This window comes from Maniola jurtina, chromosome 15 (genome assembly GCF_905333055.1).
Source record: "Maniola jurtina chromosome 15, ilManJurt1.1, whole genome shotgun sequence".
In the NCBI taxonomy this organism is placed as follows: domain Eukaryota; kingdom Metazoa; phylum Arthropoda; class Insecta; order Lepidoptera; family Nymphalidae; genus Maniola; species Maniola jurtina.
Genome location: NC_060043.1, coordinates 8384180 through 8406008, shown reverse-complemented (window position 1 = coordinate 8406008; position 21829 = coordinate 8384180). Strand labels below are relative to the sequence as shown.

Sequence of the window (21829 nt, the reverse complement as noted above, 5' to 3'; positions counted from 1 at the left end):
TATGGATTTCAGTTCTATTTTTATATCGAAATGCGCCTACTAATTTAATAATAATTATGTGAGACTGAAGTCGTGATTTTTATTAGTAAAAAAGTAATAACTAACCGAAAATTGTAACGACATAATAACGTAATTAAATAAATTAATATTTACGACGATAATTTCTTCCCATTTCTGGTTCTTAATAACGCAATTTTTCCTTATTTATGAAACAAAATGCAAACGGGAGTAATTGTACATTGAAATATGGAATACCATATATTTCCCTGACTCCCTCTGCTTGATATAATTGACTTACCCTTAATTAAACGTCACTCTGTCAAATGGGGTTGCGGAACATTTACCTTCATTTGGAATAAGAATGTTCACTAAGTCGAGTGATTGTCAATCCTTATGGACCCTCTGAACATAGCTGCATTTCGTTGCGCAGTACGTTTTTAAGTATCAGCGGCTCCCCGTACTTTCGGTACTAAGCGCAAATTTGAATTTGCTGATTCGTCCGTTTCACTTGCCGCGTAGTTGACTTCAAAGAGGCCATCACATAACGTTCTGTCATAACCCTAGCCTAGGCCACATATTGCTGACTTGCTATTTCCAAATTGACAGTAATGATAATTCATCAATCAGCATTATAGGGGCCTATAAAAACGATACATTTGGACAAAATCAACCAGTTCTCTATTCTTCAGTCTTCAACCTCTGCCCTGGCTGCGGACCTCGTTCTTGCCCGCCGGCCAGGCCTCAGAGAAAGACTGCGGAATAAGACTCCGGGACGAATCAACCCTTACCCTTGCGCAGTATAAACCAAGTATCCAAGTGACCGTGTGAACAGATATTAAATAAACGGGGTGTTCATCAAAACTTCGTGTTTGTACTTCATTACCATCGAGACACCCAATATGACATCATGCTGCAGTCACGTGTAGGATATTACAAAGTGTAGTCCCGGGTGCTTGGACCAGGCCGCTAGTGGCTGGAGCGGAGCTCTGACCAACGACTCTGGAAGGACGACAGCTTGCTGTAGCGCAAGCTGTCGGGTCCAGGTAACCCCTCTTTTAGCACCATATGACTGTACTATCTGGCAATTCCAACATCAAATAGTAGATAAATTAAATATGTTTACTAAAATGTCCCTAATGTTTAAATTAATTACAACGTTATATTTGTTCTGCAGTACTACGAAACGTATATAATAATAATTTATCTCGTTAAGTGTTCCCATAATGCACGTAGAGTCGTATATATGTATAATTTGTGATGTTTTCAAGCTGACCTGGATAGTGAAACTGGGTGACCAGCAGTGCGTCAGTAACATTTGCATTCATATTTGCTCTCTGGTATCATTACTGGTTACTTTACTTGAAGAAATCTTTTATTCTGTAGATATATGTCGTCGTTGACTATACTTGAGTCCATACCATACATGTCCATACTATTATTATAAATGAGAAAATGTGTCTGTCTGTCTGTTTGTTTGCCTGTCTGCTAACTTTTTCGACCATTTCGTTAAACCAACCATTCGGTCAATTTTCATGAAAGCGTTCTTGGGGTGTGATTGACAATATGACAAACTCCTATAGGTGTCTTCATAGCTGAGCGCTATTTTCTTAATAATGGGAGATCTCGGATTCAATTTTTGTCGCAGCTAATATGGGAATTTATAATATTTTTTAAATTATCTCTTGTCTGCTCTAGTAGGAAGGTTCGGCCGTGGCTAGTTACCACATTTAGCATCGAGAAGTTGCCGCGTAGACACTGAAAGGAGTTTAATTAAACTGCTATACCTCTTCCAAGTTTGATTACTTATCTACGAATGAAATCGCAGTCAATAGCTAACCTGTTATCAAAATAAGTAAAGATGTTAACAGAAAAAGTGGACTCAAAACAAGTTCGACTAAATTCACAATGTTACTGTAACACGGGCAAAATGTCACAAGTATTAATTATTATTAGTCGCAAAAAATAACAGATTTCAAGAAAAAATTAAATTTGATTGACCGCAAGCTTTTACAACAGAGGAAAGAAATTACTATAAAAAATTAATATAAACGACATTTATTATTCTCTTTTACATTTCCTGCCACGGGCGTCGTCATTTTTCCTTATTTACGTAACAAAAACGAAATGGTTGTAATTTAAATTGAAATATGGCAACCATACGTTTCTCGTTTCAGGTCTCCGTTCCTTCACATAATCACTTCGTCCGTTTGTTTGCGCCAGCATCTCTTAAAACCACTAAGTAGGTATATTGATTGGATGAAACTTACACTTTCTTACCAAAAAAACTTAAGGCGCCGTTGAAACACGTTCTCACCATACGCACGTTTGTAAAACCGCGCGTAAAGTTTTTGTGTTAAGATGGATAAAGTTTGAAAGCTGAAAGCGCTAAGCTTGGATACCTAATTACAACAATCTCTATGGATTTCGTCCTAAACGGGTTATTCCGAACAAATATTTTTGCGGGCTACAACTTACTTGCGATATCTAAAAAATTTTAAATTTATTTTAACATAATATATGTTTCTCAACCGTTCACTTTAGCTTAGTAACCTAAATTCCGTAATACAAGTAATTATTATTTGCGTATAATATTACCCCAACATTTTCGTTGGACAAAATATATAAGGCTACATTATCTTGTGTGGCAAAGGCGGTCATAATATGAGCGATCTTTGTTTGTCCTTACCGGGCAAAACAAGCAGGTGACACACTCAGGATACCCAGGGCTGCAAAATTTTCATATTCCATTGACTCCGTTTCACTTTTTTCAGATCATTATATTTAAAGTACAATCTCCAGTAAAATAAAAATTTACTATCTGTACTACCGCAGTAAAGCTTAATCCATTTACTATACTTAACTTTATAATTACCACTTTATACAGACGTTGGAAATAATATTTCTAAATATTTTACTTTAATTTTCGAGTTTCGTCCTTTTATTACTTGAACTAATCTTCCATCTAGGTATTATTTAGGTACTTTTATCAATTTAAACTGACAGCCCTAGGGACATCTCATCATCTTCGAGCTCTAAAATAAACCGACAATTTCTGTGTTCCCATTTTGTTCGCGTGGCTTCACAAATTTCCCTCAAATAAGTGGCCCGTGTGTTTATCGAAAATTCAGTGCTGAAAAAACGGGACTAGATTGTTTGGATAACATACTTACTTAGGTATATATTTGCGTGCCTGGATAGGATTTTTAGTAATCCGAATAGGAAATTAACCTACATTGTTAATGCGGGAAATTTGTAAGGCGGGTACTCAAATTTTATTATACTTGGATCGAAACAACCAGCTAAACCTGGGTTTGGAAATACTATCAGTCTGTTTCCTAAGTTAATTTTGAAATATATAATTCAGGCTTATTTGGTAATTTATAATCTTTTTAACCCCCGACCCAAAAAGAGGGGTGTTATAAGTTTGACGTGTGTATTTGTGTATCTGCCTGTGGCATCCTAGCTCCTAAACCAATGAACCGATTTTTATAATGTAGTTTTTGTTTGAAAGGTAGCTTAATTGAGAGTGTTCTTAGCTATAATCCAAGAAAATCGGTTCAGCCGTTTGAAAGTTCTCGGCTCTTTTCTAGTTTTCTTATAGAGGTTTTTGTGCCGGGGTTTTTTTATATTTTGGTCATTGCCTATATAAAGCACACGCTAACATTTAGAGTAAATAGATAGTAAATAACGATTATTCGAGCACTAAGCTCTGTCTGTTGACATAGAACAACGATATTAGTCCCTGTGCGAATAACCTAATGCAAGTTTAAACATACCCCAGTGCTAATAGCATTGTAATTTCTACGTAACATTTAATGCTAAATGTTCCTTATATATTGTTAGGCATATTTAGCTATTCAATGTACAAATAAATATACATGAAACTAATCGATTATATCTTCTTTATATTTCAAACTAATACTAAAATAATAGTATATCTTAGAACCACGCTACGCGCTACAAACATACGGTCGCGCGTAGCAATGTCGTAGCAACGATGACGTAGCACTTCGGAGTGTGTACGTTTAAATATTTTCTACGGAACCAATTCAGCGTTAAGTTAAATTCGTTAGAACAAATCTGGAACTAACTACCTGACTATAGTGCGCGACGGGTTGAGATGGCAATTGGAGTGGGGACGCCCCGCACACCCGCCTCATACCCCGATTACAATACCGGCCAGGCGCGTTCTGCTACAATCTGGGGTGCCGCTGAATATAGGGACAAACCATAAATTGCTGTGCAAAATTATGATCGCTCATCAGCATGCATTCAAACAAACGTAAAGGAATACGTAAAACACACGATCCAATGTTCTAACTGCCGTAATAATTCTCACTGACAGTAATAAAAAGGCTAAATAGGCAATTCCTTAACAGTAAAGTTCCGTTTAGTATAGAGTTAAACGGGAAAGCGGGGTCCCATTTCTTTCCGGAGTTTCATATCGTAAACCTGTCCACGCCAGTGTGAGCAGTAAAATCAAGAACTATGTAATAAGACGCAGAGTAAACCGATTTTACGACCCAATAATTGCGAACTAACTTGTGTTTTGCAATAATTTTAGAATTTAACTTACTATAACCACGCCACTATATTCACTCGTATTTTAATTTTTAACCCCCGACCCAAAGAGAGGGGTGTTATAAGTTTGACGTGTGTATCATTGTATCATGTGTATCTGTTTATCTGTGTTTCTATGTATCTGTCTGTGGCACGTAGGTCCTAAACTAATAAACCGATTTAGTTTTGGTTTTTTTGGTCTGGTTATTACTGTAACCTTCACTTGTCGGGGGTGTTATAAATTTTTAATTTACACTTGTTAGTGGTAGATGCTTCAAAAGTACTTGTAAATGTCTAATTGAATAAAAATATTTTAAATTTAAATTTAAATTTGAATTTAAAGATACTCTGATTGTAATTGGCAGGAACCACAGATCGCGGAAGAGTATTCCAAATCTAGCGATGTGTATGAGAAATGATGACGTAAAACGTTTCGTGCATGTAGATGGCATATTGACAACATCAAGATGGAACTCACCCAGCGTCTTGCGAGACGTTAGTAAAATAGTGATGGGCTGAAAAGCTTAATTTTGTACAGAAATTATAAGGCAGATTTTGCCGTGAGTGATCGTTAGTTTTACAAGATATATAATTATTAAAAATATGTTATATAAGAAATATATATTAATCAACAATTGTTTGCATCCACTGCTGGACATATGCCTTCCCAAGAACGCGTCACCACATTAGATCTTCCGCTTTCCTCATCCACCCACTTCCCGCTATCCCCTTAAGGTCGTCAGTCCAGCGGGTCGCAGGTCGCCCCACACTGCACTTGCTGATAAGTGAGATACACAATAATATTATTATATCGCTCTTAGGTATAGCTTTACTAATGTTAATGTATTTCTCCCGAGTGAGTGCGTCATCGTTAATGCACAATGTATCTAGTCATATAATTACACAAGCAGGTATATTATAATACTTGGTTAGTAATTATTACATACAGGAAATACCAATTATCGTATCAGTTAGAAGGATTACATCGAACTTTGCGTGTATTAGACAAAGTTTGGTCGTTATACACAGAACAAGGATACGTACGTGTGTACGTAGACACGTGATTTAGTGTTAGTTGTACTAGACATACAAACAAATAAAACGTTGACGTCATAACTTAAATTTTTAATAACAGTATTCACAAATACTATAAATACTTAAATATAAAAATTATAAAACGAAAATGTCATCCAAATCACTGTAACGAGGCAGGGTGCCAAGAACGCTGGCCGGCTGCGTTACCTCGTTGAATGGCCAGACTAATATGCTGACCAAGGTAACTGCCAGACCTCCGGTCACCCGTGGACTCCACAAGATGGGATGACAATCTGGCATTCTCGCTCCACAAACCCATATGGTCTCCACTCCAAAAGGCACAAATATGAAATTATTTTCTATACTTATTTTCATATTTGCGCCTCTTGGCCCTTATTGGCGTCATTATTATATAATTAGGAGTTTATTTGTAGTGTGCTCCAGTGAAACGTAATTTGGCTCTCATTTAAAAGTCAGAAAAATGTGATTTACGCCGGAATTTACTCTGCTGCTATTTATTTATTTTAGCGACCCCACAGACTGATAGAATTTAGCCGGATCGGACGTAAGTATAGTACGCAACAGATTGAAATGGTAATCGGGGTATGACGCAGGGTATCCCCGCTCCGGTTGCCATCTCAACCTGTCGCGCACTATACTTACCTATGCTCCTGCCCGGCTAGCACGGGCAGTAGATAAAAATTATATCACCGATTATATCCACTGATTTCTATGACATCAGTGGATATAGTCGGGGGATATAATTTTTATCTACTGCCCATGCTAGCCGGGCTAATGTTCAGAGAGTGAGTGCGACAGAAATTGTCACACCATTTAAACAGTATTCAAACATCCATGGTCAGGAAACTTGGTCAATTTATAACTCTAATTTTCTTTTACTTATTCAATTACATTTACATAGCGTCTCTCATTTTGCCTATTTATATCTCTGTTTAGGTGTACCGCGACCAACGTCGACTCTAGTCACGTTTTGTCCGTTTATCGCAGACACGTTCAGTGCCAGCAATAAAAACTTCTCTAAACTGAAATATTAAATGCCGCCAGTACGCTACCCTCGATGAACAACCCTACCACTATCGTTATAATATACGAACCTCTTTGGCTCATTGGTACGAGTACACTATGGCTATGAAGACAAGTTCGAACCCGATGGAATGAGTTTAAGTTCCAAGATTAAGTTCAAAGATATTGTACAACTGTGGATAGGCAAAGCTCATGTAAAAAATCGGTCAAATGCCAGTCAGACACACATTAAGGGTTCCGTACCATCGTACAAGAAGTAGCACTTTTAATTTTTTTTAATTTTCATAGCGGTATATTTGAAATGTTTAGTGTATGTTGATATAGCAGCAATAGAAATACACATTCTGGGAAAATTTCAGGTTTCTACCTATTATGGTTTACAAGATACAACCCACTGACAGACGGACGGACAACGCAGTCTTAGTAATAGGGTCCCGTTGGTATTCTTCGGATACAGAACCCTAAAAAGTAAAGATTGATTTTTATTTTTATTCAGACACAAGTTAGATCTTGACTGCAGTATCACCTAGTGGTAAGTTGATGCAGTCTAAGATAGAATACGGCTAACCTGGAAGGGGTATGGCAATTTTTATTAAACTCATACCCCTTTGGTTTCTACACGGGATTGTACCGGAACACTAAATCGCTTGGCGGCACGTTTGTGCCGGTAGTGTGGTAACTAGCCAGGGCCGAAGCCTCCCACCAGATAAAAAATAAAGACAAATTAATAGGCTCGTGTGTGTGATATGCATATGCATGCGAGTAGCGGCACAAACCATATAATTCCTGGCGCGATGTTTACGCACCTGCGGATCAAACGACACCTACGAGCCCGTTTCAAAATAAGATGGTGGCCCGTTAAACTGTCTATTGAAGTAGTTGATTCCAAACTCTGTGTTTGGGATAGAGTGTCTAGTTTTAATTTGCATAAACAGTCCAAACTCAAAGCTACAAGGACCAAAGCCAAATGTTTCAATTCCGATGTCGAGAAAGTTGTAACCCAACAAACTCGACTAGTCCATTCGACATCCTTACGGTCAAAGTGACCTGAATTAATATTTGACCGTCTTGTTTGTATGTCACGCTTGGCGTAACTTAGCACTATTTATTGATTAAGTTAATGGGATACAGTTGTAACATAAAATGTTTAGTGTAGCTTTCTGTTAACTTGATAAGTAGGCAACTGAGTTGATCTTACAAATTGTAAAGGCAAGTGTTTTTTTTTTAAATATTCAATTACAAGTTAGCTCTTGACTGTGATCTCACCTGGTGGCAAGTGATGATGCATTCTAAGATGGAAGTGTGCTAACTTGGAAGGTGTATGGCAGTTTTTAATAAATCCTTACTCCTTATAAGTGTCTGTGTTTGTTTGTTGGTTTGTCCTTCAATCACCCTGGAATGGAACAACGGATTTTTGCATGGATATAGTTGAATACCTGCAGCTGTAGACTCAGGTCCTTTTTATTCCAGTAAATCACAGTTTTCTTCAGCTTCTCACTTTTTGAATATAATTTTCTAAACTGACCTAGTCTATTCCCGCTTGCTTTTCTTGAAAAAAATTATTGGTCAAAAACAGTATTAATAAAACACCCTCTTGGAATTTATCCTTAGCCAAAAAAATTAGAACAAGTGTAAATTAAAAATTTATAACACCCTCGACAAGTGAAGGTTACAGTAACTAGAAAAGAGCCTGATAACTTTCAAACGGCTGAACCGATTTTCTTGGACATTGTCGATCAAGCCACCTTTCAAACAAAAAAACTAAGTTAAAATCGGTTCATTAGTTTAGGAGCTACGATGCCAAAGACAGATACACACGTCAAACTTATAACACCCCTTTTTGGGTTGGGGGTTAAAAACGCGCCATATCGAGAAAAATACAGCGTTTTATTGTCTTCTGTCAATAGAAAAGATATTTCTATAATATTATTTGCATTTATTGATTTTGCATCAAATTGATTAAGCTTCGGATATCTTTTTACGAATATTGATTATTTAACTTGTTATTGTTTTCTTATCATACAGCTAAAATAATGACTTAAAATAACGAATAAGTAATCAATGTATTTTATCGATTAAAATCGATTATCGAAGTTAATAAAATATGTTGATCTATTTTCCTATATTATTTTTATTTGGCGATTTAATTTTTTTACCATAGTATCAATGTTAAAGGACCCCTTTTACATTAAATCAGTAAAGGATCGAATTCGCATATTTTGTTTGCAATAATAGACCTCGTAAAATTAACTAAACGTTACTAAAACATCAAAAATCTCATCACGATACTTCTTAAACTCGCTATCCTTGATTAAACCTAAATCCTTCACACGCAGGGCTAAAACATGATAAATTGTGGGCATCCCATACCCCTACACGCAACGGGGATGATTTTTCAATTCGGGCCCATTATCTAGCGATTACAAGGGTGGGTCCAGACAGATTTAGGATGTTTTTGCACTCCATCCTCGCCGACAGGGCCGGTGGGCGTTGCTCCCATGATTTATTGACGCCGACGATGGTCGAAGGCCTTTATTTTTTAAACCCTCGTTTTATTTTAAGTATTTTTCGATCATCAGTCTGCAAGAGTTACGTCGCTACGGGTATGAAAAATGGACTTCCCATACGGAAATTGGGGTTTAAACTCTGAAGTTTGAGTGATACTTATCAGTTTTTTATAAGCGACTTATTTACATCGTGTGAACACAAAAAAAGTTGTAAGTGAAGATCGTATGAGTCTTGAGAAATGGTTTGCGGTCTATAATTATTTTATTCTGGTCAGAATTTTATATTGGAGGAAAGCTTATTTACGAATATCTCGATAGAAATTCTGTAAGTATTTTTCTCGGGATATTATGTTTAAAATCTGCCTGACTAAATCAAAGTAGCGTAGGGTTTAGATATCAGCTTTTTAGCCTTCTCTTTTTTAAAATAAAGAAGAATATTTTTAAGTAGCTGCTACGAATTTTAGAAAATTATTTTCCCATTTAATTTGCCTTTTCTTAGTATTTAAATTATACATACAAACAAAGATATGCTCAAAATAATATGGAGCGTTGCTTACAAGAGAAGCCCGGTAGTTGCAACGCAAAAAAGGCAAAAGCCCTCTGCAGACAATCAACCGAACCTATCCGATTAACTCGGCCGAGCCGATGACACGGTCTCGATACGATACTATGTAGAATTCGTTTACTTAAAAATTTCAACAATGAAAATACGGCGGCATCTCAAATAAAAACGGTTCTTGCCACAAAAGGATTTATACTTAAAAACTCAACAAATGCAGACTTTTTACTTTTGCAAAAAGCAAAGCATTTAAACGCAATGAAAGCACTTTCAGTACTTTCATTGCGTTCTTTTTTGCTCATTTTACGTTATCAATTCACTGACTTAATATGTGACAAGTGTAAATTAAAAATTTATAACACCCCCGACAAGTGAAGGTTACAGTAACTAGAAAAGAGCTGATGACTTTCAAACGGCTGAACCGATTTTCTTGAATTATAGCTAAGAAAACTCCCGATTAAGCCACCTTTTAAACGAAAAAACTAAATTAAAATCAGTTCATTAGTTTAGGAGCTACGATGCCACAGACAGATACACAGATACACACGTCAAACTTATAACACCCCTCTTTTTGGGTCGGGGGTTAAAACAAACTTATATGTAGTAGGTAGCGTATTATCCTTCTAACGTACGGTGCTCATTGCCCTGGCTGGTAGCAATATTATGTTTATGGTTCCAACACACTCGACCCGCCTTACTCAGTCGTAAACTAGTGACGCATACCTACCCGAATATTATATAGCTTTTTATTTTAAACTTTGGTAGAAGTACATTTAAATACGCTTTAACTTTGAATTACAATCCAATATTTTCAAACTTATAGCACGGAACTTCGTAGCACGGGCATAAGTTTTATTCAAAATCAATTCTGATTTCTTTTGTACGGATGCAGTCAAAAAGAAATAATTCGTAGAAGTGACAATAACAAGGAGAGAAGTTTGTGGGCGTTATCATCAGATTCTCAAATAGAGTGTGGGCTCGCTGCGCGCTGCCGTAGTCCGCTCCAAATTTGATAATACTTTAGGCAAAGTTCTGAGCTGAAGTTAGCAAGTTGGGGAGCAGGTGGCGCGCTGAATACATCTGGATATTGACGAAGAACGGACGTGCACTAAGAAATTGTTAAAGCTAACTTATACATATACCCGTTTATTGCATTTTCGCTTGAGTACGAGTTAGTTTTGCTTTATCGTGAACAATAAAATTATTATTTTCGTCAGAGTTTGGAACCTGCATCTAAAAACTTTTATCATAGATGCAATGTGGTTCGCAAAGTCAAGAGAGAGGGCAAAGGAGTCATCAGGGACTTCGTCTGTGTTGGTGTTAGCTGGCGGGCGTGCTCTGCCTTTTTGGAGTGTTTTTTTTTTGTTAAAACTGACTGGAAAACGCTCTAAGGGGGTGCCGTGCGTGTGTCGGCGAGCGCCGGCACAGATGGGGTCCATACTTGTATAGTTTAACTAACTTGTTACAAAAAACTACAAACATGACATTGGCTAATCTTTGTAAAGCCAGACGAGAGAGAGAAAAAAAAGGAGTCATCATCATCAACCTATCGCTAGCTAACTAATGAATACAGGCGTCCTTTCAGAATGAGAAAGGTTTTGGCGGTAGTACACCACATTACACATACGTTTGAGAACGCTGTGGAAAAGTCTCAGGCATGCATGATGCAGATTTCCTTATAATATTTCCCTTCATGCCAATAAATAATCATGGATTGAATAACACCTGACTTTTGATGGTACTAAAATACTGAAGAGCACAGAGAGTTACGAGTATCTCAATAAGTATATGTATGTTCGATGGTTTATGCAAACGTTTTGGTAAGCAAGATGGTATAGACTCTTCTATGCATTAGTGGCTTCTGTGAACTTCTGTGCCCTGAAGGTAACTTACCCTCAGGCCACAGCTAAAGAAACGTGAAGCTAAAGTTTCGGTAATCTGCCTTCGTAATAGATATATCAAATTAAGACCTTTGCCCGTATATAATGTACCTGAATATGACAGATTTACCTATACTTCATATCACATAGTCAATCCAACTTTAATTACTAAACGACAGACGTCCGCTGTGGAACATAGGTCTCTACTCTCTTGTAGGGTCTTGCCGCTGCCTGAATCCAGAGGCTCTCTGCGATTCGTTTGATGTCGTTTGTCCACCTCGCGAAGGCCTGTCAACGCTGCACTTTCCGGTTTGATGCCAGAAATTAATTTACTTTATAAATATTGTATTTTTCCTTTTATTTCGCGTTCATAAATATTCATAAAATATATGTCGTGTCGACAGCGAGGAAGGGCAATCATTCATCATTAATTGTTCGCGTTTATATTATTCCCCGAAAATACGACGTGACACTTCCATGTAATATTGTGTGAAACAACAAAATAACCGGCCAAGTGCGAGTCAGACTCGCGCACTGAGGGTTCCGTACTCGGGTATTTTTTTCAAGATTTTGCACGATAAATCAAAACTATTATGCATAAAAATAAATAAAAATCTGTTTTTTAAATGTACAGGTAAAGCCCTTTCATATTATACCCCACTTGGTATAGTTATCTTACTTTGAAAATTGAAACATATTTTTTTTTTTTTAAATGATGTTACCACAAATTCGCGGTTTTAAGATTTATTCCTGTACTTGTGCTATAAGACCTACCTACCTGCCCAATTTCATGATTCTAGGTCAATGGGAAGTAACCTATAGGTTTCTTGACAGACAGACAGACAACAAAGTGATCCTATAAGGGTTCCGTTTTTCCTTTTGAGGTACGGAACCCTAAAAATTGTAAAAAAACAATAAGATAAATATTTCATCTCTTTTTTATAATATTACATATTCAGAACATTTATAGAGACGATAAACAAAAAAAAATGTGTAAAGATTTGGCCTTTTGCAGCACAAATAGAATTATCCATTGGTTTCCCTATCATTATCATGTTATATTTTTTTTCGTGCATATTAAGCCCAATGCAAATTCATGCAAGGATTTTCAACACAATTTGAAATTCAAACGCATTTGTGAGTTTTAAATTTTTTTGCCGATGCACAGGTTATACTAATCTTTTGATCTCTTATTAATATACCTAGTTATGTAAGTTTTGATCCATGTTATGCCTTTCGTTCCGGGAAATCAAAGGCTTCCCACAGGATTTAAGAAACCTGATTAACGGTAGACGAAATCGCGGGCAACATCTATTTGGTACCTACACATTATAGCTTGCATCCTGGAGACACACAAATACGTATATTACTGTTTATCCCGGGAAATCGTATTCATCATCTAGTCTTACCTAGATTCAAATTTTCTCCGCCAACGAAGCAAGCGAAATGATGCGACGCTAGCGAAAAATAGAGGAAAATTGCTACGAGTTATGTAATTCGCCGGCAATGTTGGCTTCGAGCTGCGCCGCAAAGTGCTAAATTAGCGTCTACTGGATACTTTGAGCGTGATTTAAGCTTGTACTAAGTATTCCAAATAATAAGCTATGATAAACAGCTTTAGCATTATGCCGTCTGTATAAAAACTTACCTATAGACGTACAGAATGAATGAATGAAATGAATTGTAAACTAATTTTAATATTTATTACTAATATAATATTTATTCTTATATTAAATTTTAAATATTAACTATTTTATTTTATTGTTTTTCACTGTTGTTTTTTTATGAATGTCGAAGAGCAGGTAAAACACTTTAATTTTACACGTAGGTAAAGTATAGTGGTACAGAATGCTTTTACTACAAGGTATCTTTTGCCCTCACATTTTGATCAAAGTTGAATCAGTTAGCACTTAGCAGTTTCTGTCCAGGTTATTTCAATTTTTATGATGCAGCTACGAAATCCTCTGTAACGGGGCATTGCCAAATGGCAGTAGGTATTCTATATCAATGGTGCAACCGATTTTTGTAATGTTCTGTAATTGGTAAGCGAGGTCTGGACCCGCGCCAATACGGCCATCGATTCATAAGTTTACTTTATGAACGCAGATATTTTACGAAGCACACAAAATGTTAGGCGTTTCCGTTTGTTTGCGTAGCATATCATGCTAGCACGCTGGTGGCGGATCTTTATTTGAAATATATCTAGAAAAGCATTAAAAAAAAGGAATCAAAGAAATATCAATGTCAGACACTAAATCAATCGCTCAGACGAGCTACATACACATTTTACAAAAACTAGACAATGCCCGCGATCGTGACATTCATTCGCGTGAATTTAGTTTTTTTTTTTAATCTTAAGAAAACTCATTGATTATCCGGAATAAAAGCTAAGCTGTCTCTGTACCTTTCCACAAAATCGGCTTAGTGGATAGGACGCGAAAATCAAGACACAGACAGACACAATTTCGCATTTATAATAGTAGTATGGATGAAAATACGTGCTAATGATGTCATTCACATTGATTTGAATTATAATTTCTATATATTTTATATCTAGTATGAAAATTCTTGTACATCAACAGCGACAATGATTTCTCTTAGTTTTTATACTGCACTAGGGACCTGCCCCGTCTGCACACGGCCAGTTATTACAAATTTCATAGGGATCTTAATTTTTTTTGAAAATAAAATATTACCTTCGTCACTCAGGAATGTAGCTTTCTTCTAGTGAAAGAATTTTCAAAGTCGGTTCAGTAGATCCAGAGATTACTTCTTACAAACAAACCTACAAACTTTACCTCTTTATTATATTAGTGTAGATTGACGATGCAAAACTGTGAAAAAGATATTAATAACTGAGTAGGTAGTAAAGATTCAACGATATTAAAATGATCACTAAATGTTATTTATACCAGCTAAGTACCTATAATAAGTCAATTTCTACTAGATGGTACAAAAACCAGTTCTCAAATTACGTTTCAGAGTATCAATTTTCAATATTATATTTCCATCGAACTCTAAACTAATATTGCTCCTGAAATAAAATAACAACATCAGAATTTTCTCAACTTGAGAAAATGAGTTCGTGAACAAGCAGCGTAAAATATAAATAAAAATAGCTTTTCTGACAGTTTACTGAAATACTGACAAATAAACAAGTTGATTTTATGACTAAAGTAACAATTGCTTTTTAGAACAAAGGTGTATTTTGATAAGTGCAAAATAAAACTACCGTCGATTTAAACGCAATTCGAAAGTTTGAGTTTTGTATACCTGTCGTACGATCTAACATAATGCTACTCTGAAATTTAATTACGCCTAGTTTTATTACTAATTCATCTAGAAACTAGGATTTTCCTAATATTTTTCAATGCCTCAAAATAAATACATTGATGCCTTCATCAATGTCTGTATTATTTATTATACAAACAAATGTTGCCAGGCCGATACATACGGTTTGATCCAAAAATCTCTATGTCATCATCATGATGATCATCCCATAGTCAGCTCACTACTGAGTATGGGTCTCCTCTCAGAATGAGAAAGGTTTGGCCAAAGTCTACCATACCACCTTTGAGGACATTATGGAGAACTCTCAGGCATGCAGGTTTCTTCACGCTGTTTTCTTTCACTGTCAAAGCTGTGATTTTGTGTTCAAGTTGGCGATATTTTTAACTGCTTAAAACCCACATATAACACCGAAATATTAGAGGTGTATGCTCGGGACCGAAACCTGAACCCCTCCGAATAGGAACCCGATGACTTAACCACTAGGCTATCGCCGCTTTTTAACCCCCGATCCAAAAAGTTGTTATAAGTATGACGTGTGTATCTGTGTATCTGTATGTGGCATCGTAGCTCCTAAACTAATGAACCGATTTTAATTTATTTTGTTTTAGTTTGAAAGGTGGCTTGATCGAGAGTGTTCTTAGCTATAATCCAAGAAAATCGGTTCAGCCGTTTGAAAGTTATCAGCTCTTTTCTAGTTACTGTAACCTTCACTTGTCGGGGGTGTTATCAATTTTTAATTTACACGTCTTGTTCTCTAAGTATTACAGTTTAAACTGTCAAGAAAAATAGCCCCGTTTATTTATGTACACGATACCAATCTTCAAAGTCAATTTATAAAGCAGATAATCATAAGGATTTCAAAGCTTTGAATCTCGGCGAACGCTAGAGATGTCGTAAGATTAATCGTTAACGATAATTGGCAGTAAAATATTAGCACCATTAATTGAATCGAAATATCGTCGTAGCAGAACGGAAAGCTTTGCCAATAACAAATTTGTTTTGTCCTCCAGGCATGGGCTGCTTTCGCAAAATTTGAATTCGAATACGCCTACGGCTTGTTGTGAAATAATTTAGAGGTTAAACTTTCATTTTATGATTTACTAAATAAACTAGCTTCTGCATCAGATTTCACTTACGTTCTGTTTTTAATTATCGATCCTTTATTTATGACTTTCAGATTTCAGAAATTAAACTTATTTTTTAAGGTCCAGTTTATTGAGCTTGTGGCATATTATTATGCAGATGTAGATATATTAATAAAAAATAGCCGGTCAAGAGTGAGTCGGACTCTCGAACGAAGGTTCCGTACCATCAAACAAGATTTATGTACAACAAGTACTACTAACTTTTAATTTTTTTTAATTTGCACGGTACCTACCCATTTTGAAATTCACCATCCTGGTTTTTTATTATTCTCTCTCTAGATCTCTAGCTATTACGGTTCATGAGATGCAGCCCCTTTTACTGACAGATAGACGGCTGGACAGCGGAGGTTTAATAATAGGCTCCCGTTGGCATCCTTCGGGTACACAACCCTAGTAAAAACTTACACAATACTTGAACAGCGAATTTTTATTAACAAATACCTACTTAATCTTAATTTAAGTCCAAAGAATTCACTATTCCTTTGAATCTAACGTTCGAATCTATTTTCTTTGTCTTACAAAAACAATCAATGCCAAGTTTGATAGATGAAAACGGGAAGAGCACGTAGGTAATGCGATTCGTTACCTCGTTCGCTTCGGAGAGGCGTGTAGCATTCTAACACTCTGAAACTAGAACACTGGCTACCAAACTAGGTACTAACTAGGTAAGGTCTTGCCAATTTTACGGAGCATAATATTGTCAGGTGGCCTAATGAAGAAATGATTTTTAAGGTTTAAGGTAATTGCGTAAACGTCACACGTGCGTAGTAACGCGCGTAAACCCCTAACACACCGGGTTACACATACGTCCACGCTTTACGCAAGCGGTGTGCCATGTTTCATACAGTTCCATACATTACAACGCAATGGTACGCGCAACGTCTACGCTTACGCAACGTTTACGCAGCCTGTGTGAACGAGCTATTAAACTATCGTTCGTGATTTCCATTATAATATGTACAGATTGTTTTAGTCGGCGTAAGCCCGACTAGTTAGTCTCAACCGCTACGCGCAGCAAGCTGAGTCCCTATGAAAAAGGACTCCGGAAGGATTCGAAAATAGTCTGGCTTTCGTCGACTAAATCCGTGAGTATAGCCGTAACAATCTACACTTTAAATGATTTTTAAATGATTTTGAATAGTAGATTTTCATGATTCTGTACCCGAAGGTTACCGACGGCACCCTATTACTAAGCCTCCGCTCTCCACCTGTATGTCTGTCTGTCACCTGTATGTCACGTAGAAAGATTCTGAAAGTTTTTTATCCTTCTTAATAACATTGAAAATGCAAACATTAACTAGTGTTATCAGACGTTTCCAGAACTTTTCTATTGCTCTCTGCTAGGAGTTTAATATCAAGACGTATTCAGTGCAGCACCTGCTCACCAACTTTCTAACTTTTGATCACAAGTTTGCCTAGAGTATTGTCAAATTTGAAGCAACGGCCTTTTCACGGCCCAACAGTTTAACCGATTCTGACGAAATTTGGTACAGGGTTAGCTTATATCCCGGGGACGGGATTTGTATGGGTACCCAGTTAGCTTGCGTCTCTCTAATTGACAGGCAACTTTCTATCCCGGAAAATCAAACAGTTCGCACGGGATCTTTAAAACCTAAATCCACGCAAATTAAATCGCGGACATTCTCTAGTTTTTCATAATAAATAGTAAATGATGCCCTCGACTTCACAGTTCACACCGACATCTGTATTAAATTTTATTATAATCAAATAAACGGATGGACAAGCTAGCAGACAGCCAGGTAGGCAGACAGAACGACGGATAGATAGACAGACAGGCAACTTCCGCATTTTACAATATTACTATGGATATGGACCACGAACTTAAATGCACCTTTTCTACTTAGCTTTTTCTAGCTTATCTCTTCCTATTTTATATTGCTTTTTATAATATTGATTCCCACGAATTCGCGTGGACTACACTTTGAACCCCATATTTTACCCCCTTAGGGGTAAAATTAAAAACAAATACTTTCTTAGCGGATGCATCCCGAATTTCAGCCCGATCCGTCCAGTAGTTTGAGCAGTGCGTTGATCAGTCAGTCAGTCAGCTTTTCCTTTTTTTTTAGATAAATGGTAAAGGTAGGTAATCATTAATATACATTATCGTCGCTTTACGAGACCATAGCTGACTGTTTGTGGTTTTAATCATAGTCTTGTGGGCTTACCCATATTTCAGTGCAACGTTTTTGCTTTGTGAAAAAGTTTAGTATACTTAGCGGCGCGGCGGCGGAATACAATAAATTAAATGTAGCCACCCCGTAGTAATAATGGCGCTATATTACGTCGCCCAATTTAAAATAACAAGCTGCTCCAATGCATATACACATTATATTGTAACGAGGTCGTGTCATCGGCTCTGGCGAGCTAATCGCGTAGGGTCGGTTGATTGCATGCACCCGGGCTCCGGATTTTTTCGTCCCTTTTTTCCGTCGCTCCTGCAAAACTGGCATCATTGTGCAAGCAGCTAAAGTACGCAGATTATTTAGCCAATTCACTACAGCAGAATGCTTGGAAATTTTTAACAATGCTGAGCAAATAAATGAAGAGGAGCGTTGTTATTGCTGCTATTTCAATTTGGTTTAGTGCTTGAATTTAAATGAAAATGATTTGAAGCTAGTGTTCTGTTGAACGTGGTAACAATTTGTTTCACAACTAGCTGATTCCCGTGACTTCGTTCGCGTGGATATAGTTTTTCAAAAATACTGTGGGAACTCATTGATTTTCCGGGATAAAAAGTAGCCTATATGTTAATACAGGGTATAATCTATCTCCATTCCTTTGAGTCAAATCTATACTATTGTGATTAGTGTGATACAGATTAATTTTAGAAATCGGTCATAGTCATGCTGAATCAGTAACATAATGCGATATGAAGAACCATTTTTTAATCGATTTTAAGCTATCCCTTGATTGCGATCTCGCTTGGTGATGATGCAGTCCAAGTGGAAGCGGTCTAACTTGGAAGGGATATGGAAGTTTTATTAAGTTTTATTAGTATATATCTATCTATCTTCCCTTTATTTTTCTACACAGTAATGTACCGGAACGCTAAATCGCTTGCCTGCACTGACGGCTTTGCCGGTAAGATGGTAATTAGCCATGGCCGAAGCCTCCCACCAAACCAGACTAGAGACAAATTAGAAATCATAAATGTCCACATTGTTACTGCCGGGAATCAAGCTCGGGACTTCCCACATAATTTATACCTAAGATACACAGTGTTCATCACTGCGCCAGGAAAAAAGTTGGATTCTCTAGCAGTACTTCGCTTAGTAATTCACTACTTCAATATGAACTCACTCAAAAGTTTATGTTTCTAGAGTATGCTACGGATTCTTATAATAATAACACACCTAACTCCACAAAGGATTTTTCTATTATTATGCTCATTGCTCGTTTTCCAAGTATGTAGAAACTGCGTATTTCTAGACTCTCTCCGTTTATGTACTTGTATGAATATAATGTGTTACATCACAAATCGTTAGTGTTTGATGCCCAAACACTTCGAGGCTTATGTAACTGGTTCCTTTTGATACGTACACCATTAAAATCTATTTTGGACGCACAATAGAAGGAAAAAAACACACAATCCGGAAAAACATGAGTGTTACATGGTAAAGTGTGAGTGTACAGTTGTTGGAATAAATTATAAGAGCTTGATTTTTTTTATGTTCTCATAAATATTGCAGTCAAGAAAAAAGGAAATAAGGTTAAGAGAACTTAAGAGCTTGGTACGCCTTGTACAATAGTTGAATATCTTTGATCAATGAATCTTCAATAGTGTAAAGGCATCTTCTAGGCAAGCGCAGTCCACCTTAAGTTGCATCATCACTTGCCAGCAACTTGATTGCATCCAAGCACTAACGAATTTCGGTTATGGCTGGCGCGGCCAATCTCCACAGCGATCAGCCATCTGCGAGTGAGCTATTGAAGTGCGCAAACACAGGTACACACTATTCCTTTACTCTCATAGTTCGATGAGATGGCAAACTGACACGACCGGAGAGAGATTAATCACAGGACCGACAGCTTTATTGCACTATTCTCTAAAATTAGAATATAGAAAAAAGTTAGGTACGCCATCCATATACCATAGTCACAGTTCACGGCAGTTTGGGAACTTCTAACCAAAACGATGAGGCTTCGTCGTCACTCGCAGGCGTCAAATCTTAGTAGGTATACCTACCTATTGACACAGGTAGCCCTAAAGTAGCCCTATTTTTCTTTGATTTTACGTCACTATAGGTTAATATTTGACATATTATCGATTCAGGATCAAACCTAGAGTTCCCATGGAGTTCACTCACTCTAGTTCACTCTGCCATAGTTCTGTTCATCACGTTCGAATTTCAAATGACTTATCCACTTTAGAGGTTATAATGGACTTTTCTACGCAGATTTAAAACGACAAAAAAGCTTTTAAAAAAAGCTAGTCTTTCCGAGCTATTGAGATGAAAAAGTAATTGTTACAAGTAATATTTAACAGAGCTCTCTCCGTCACTTACTCCATACAATCGTAGTTCCCATTTCATTTGAATATTAAGCAACCAAAGTCCGTGAAATTTTGCAGACATAGTCTAGAAACTAATATCTGTGTCTGTGGTGTTTTAGATTTTTCTAAAAATATATAGTTTTAAAATTACAGGGGCTCAAAGATTTGTATTTTTCTTTAAAAAAAGGCCCAACTTTGTGCTCGTTTTTCTAGACAACGAAGCAATTTAATGAAATTTGGAAAAACCACAGACCTAGAAAATTTAATGAATATTATGTAGTAAAAAAATTATCGTTATATATTTTATATTGTTATAATTATGTGGGAACTACGAAAACCAGAAATTACACCCAGAAATCTTGAAAATTTCGTGCTGTCTCGATTTGTGCAAGCGGGGTGGTGAGGTGCGGGGGACGACCAACCCCCGACGGTGACGGGGGGCGGAAACTGACAATCTAAACTGGTCTAAACACACGGGCCACATTGAAACTGCACCAGACTCTAAACTTGTGGATAGGTCTACTATCTAGACCTAAATACACTGGTACATTTCAACTTGCGTTAGACGTATACGTTACCTACTCAGACGTATGCCTGTAGGTAATAATATGTCTCATGTTCACTGGCAATAGCGCATGCATCAAACCCTGCAACTCTCTTGCAACCTCTTCCTCACGCAACACGCACAGCTTAAATATTATAATTTTTGACAATGTATAGTATAATGCCATATCACAGGTCACTCTCTGATTTATTGCTAACAATTTACTTCCAAATGCAAAGAAATCTAAGTGTGTTCACACTGCCCAATACCAGGACCTTAAATGACATAAATTCATTCAAATAATCATATGTTGAAAATAAAGGAGAACCCTGTGTTTTTCGGGATAACGTTAGATGCAAAGCTTCTATGGAACACCCATATATCAACACTGGATGGTAAACTCAGCTCTGCTGCTTACGCTGTTATTCGACGGATACTGACGTGGAAACTGCAAAAATTGTATATATTGCCTATTTTCACTGTACTATGTCTTACGGAATCTTGCTATGAGATAAAGCGGTAGATATTGAGAAAAAATTGTATTGCAAAAAAGGACAGGACGTGCAATTTATAATTTAAAACCGCGCGCTGCCATACAAGAAAACATAAGGAAATAGGTACCTATTCATATAGTAGCTTCTAAATATATTTACAACTGGCTGATGCCCGCGGCTTCGCCCGCGTGGACTTAGGTTTTTAAAAATCCTGTGGGGTCCTTTCATTTCCCAGAACAAAAGTTGCCTCTCCATAA

General features: G+C 36.9%; 1 long non-coding RNA gene across 1 annotated transcript; it reads right to left on the bottom strand.

The window, feature by feature from the left end:
- Positions 1 to 5363: 5363 nt before the first annotated feature.
- LOC123872698 lies at positions 5364 to 20211 on the bottom strand. Its single transcript, XR_006797519.1, has 3 exons — positions 20143 to 20211; positions 15149 to 15156; positions 5364 to 5376 (listed from the first exon to the last, which is right to left on the bottom strand). It is a non-coding gene; the product is annotated as an uncharacterized LOC123872698 (long non-coding RNA).
- Positions 20212 to 21829: the final 1618 nt, after the last annotated feature.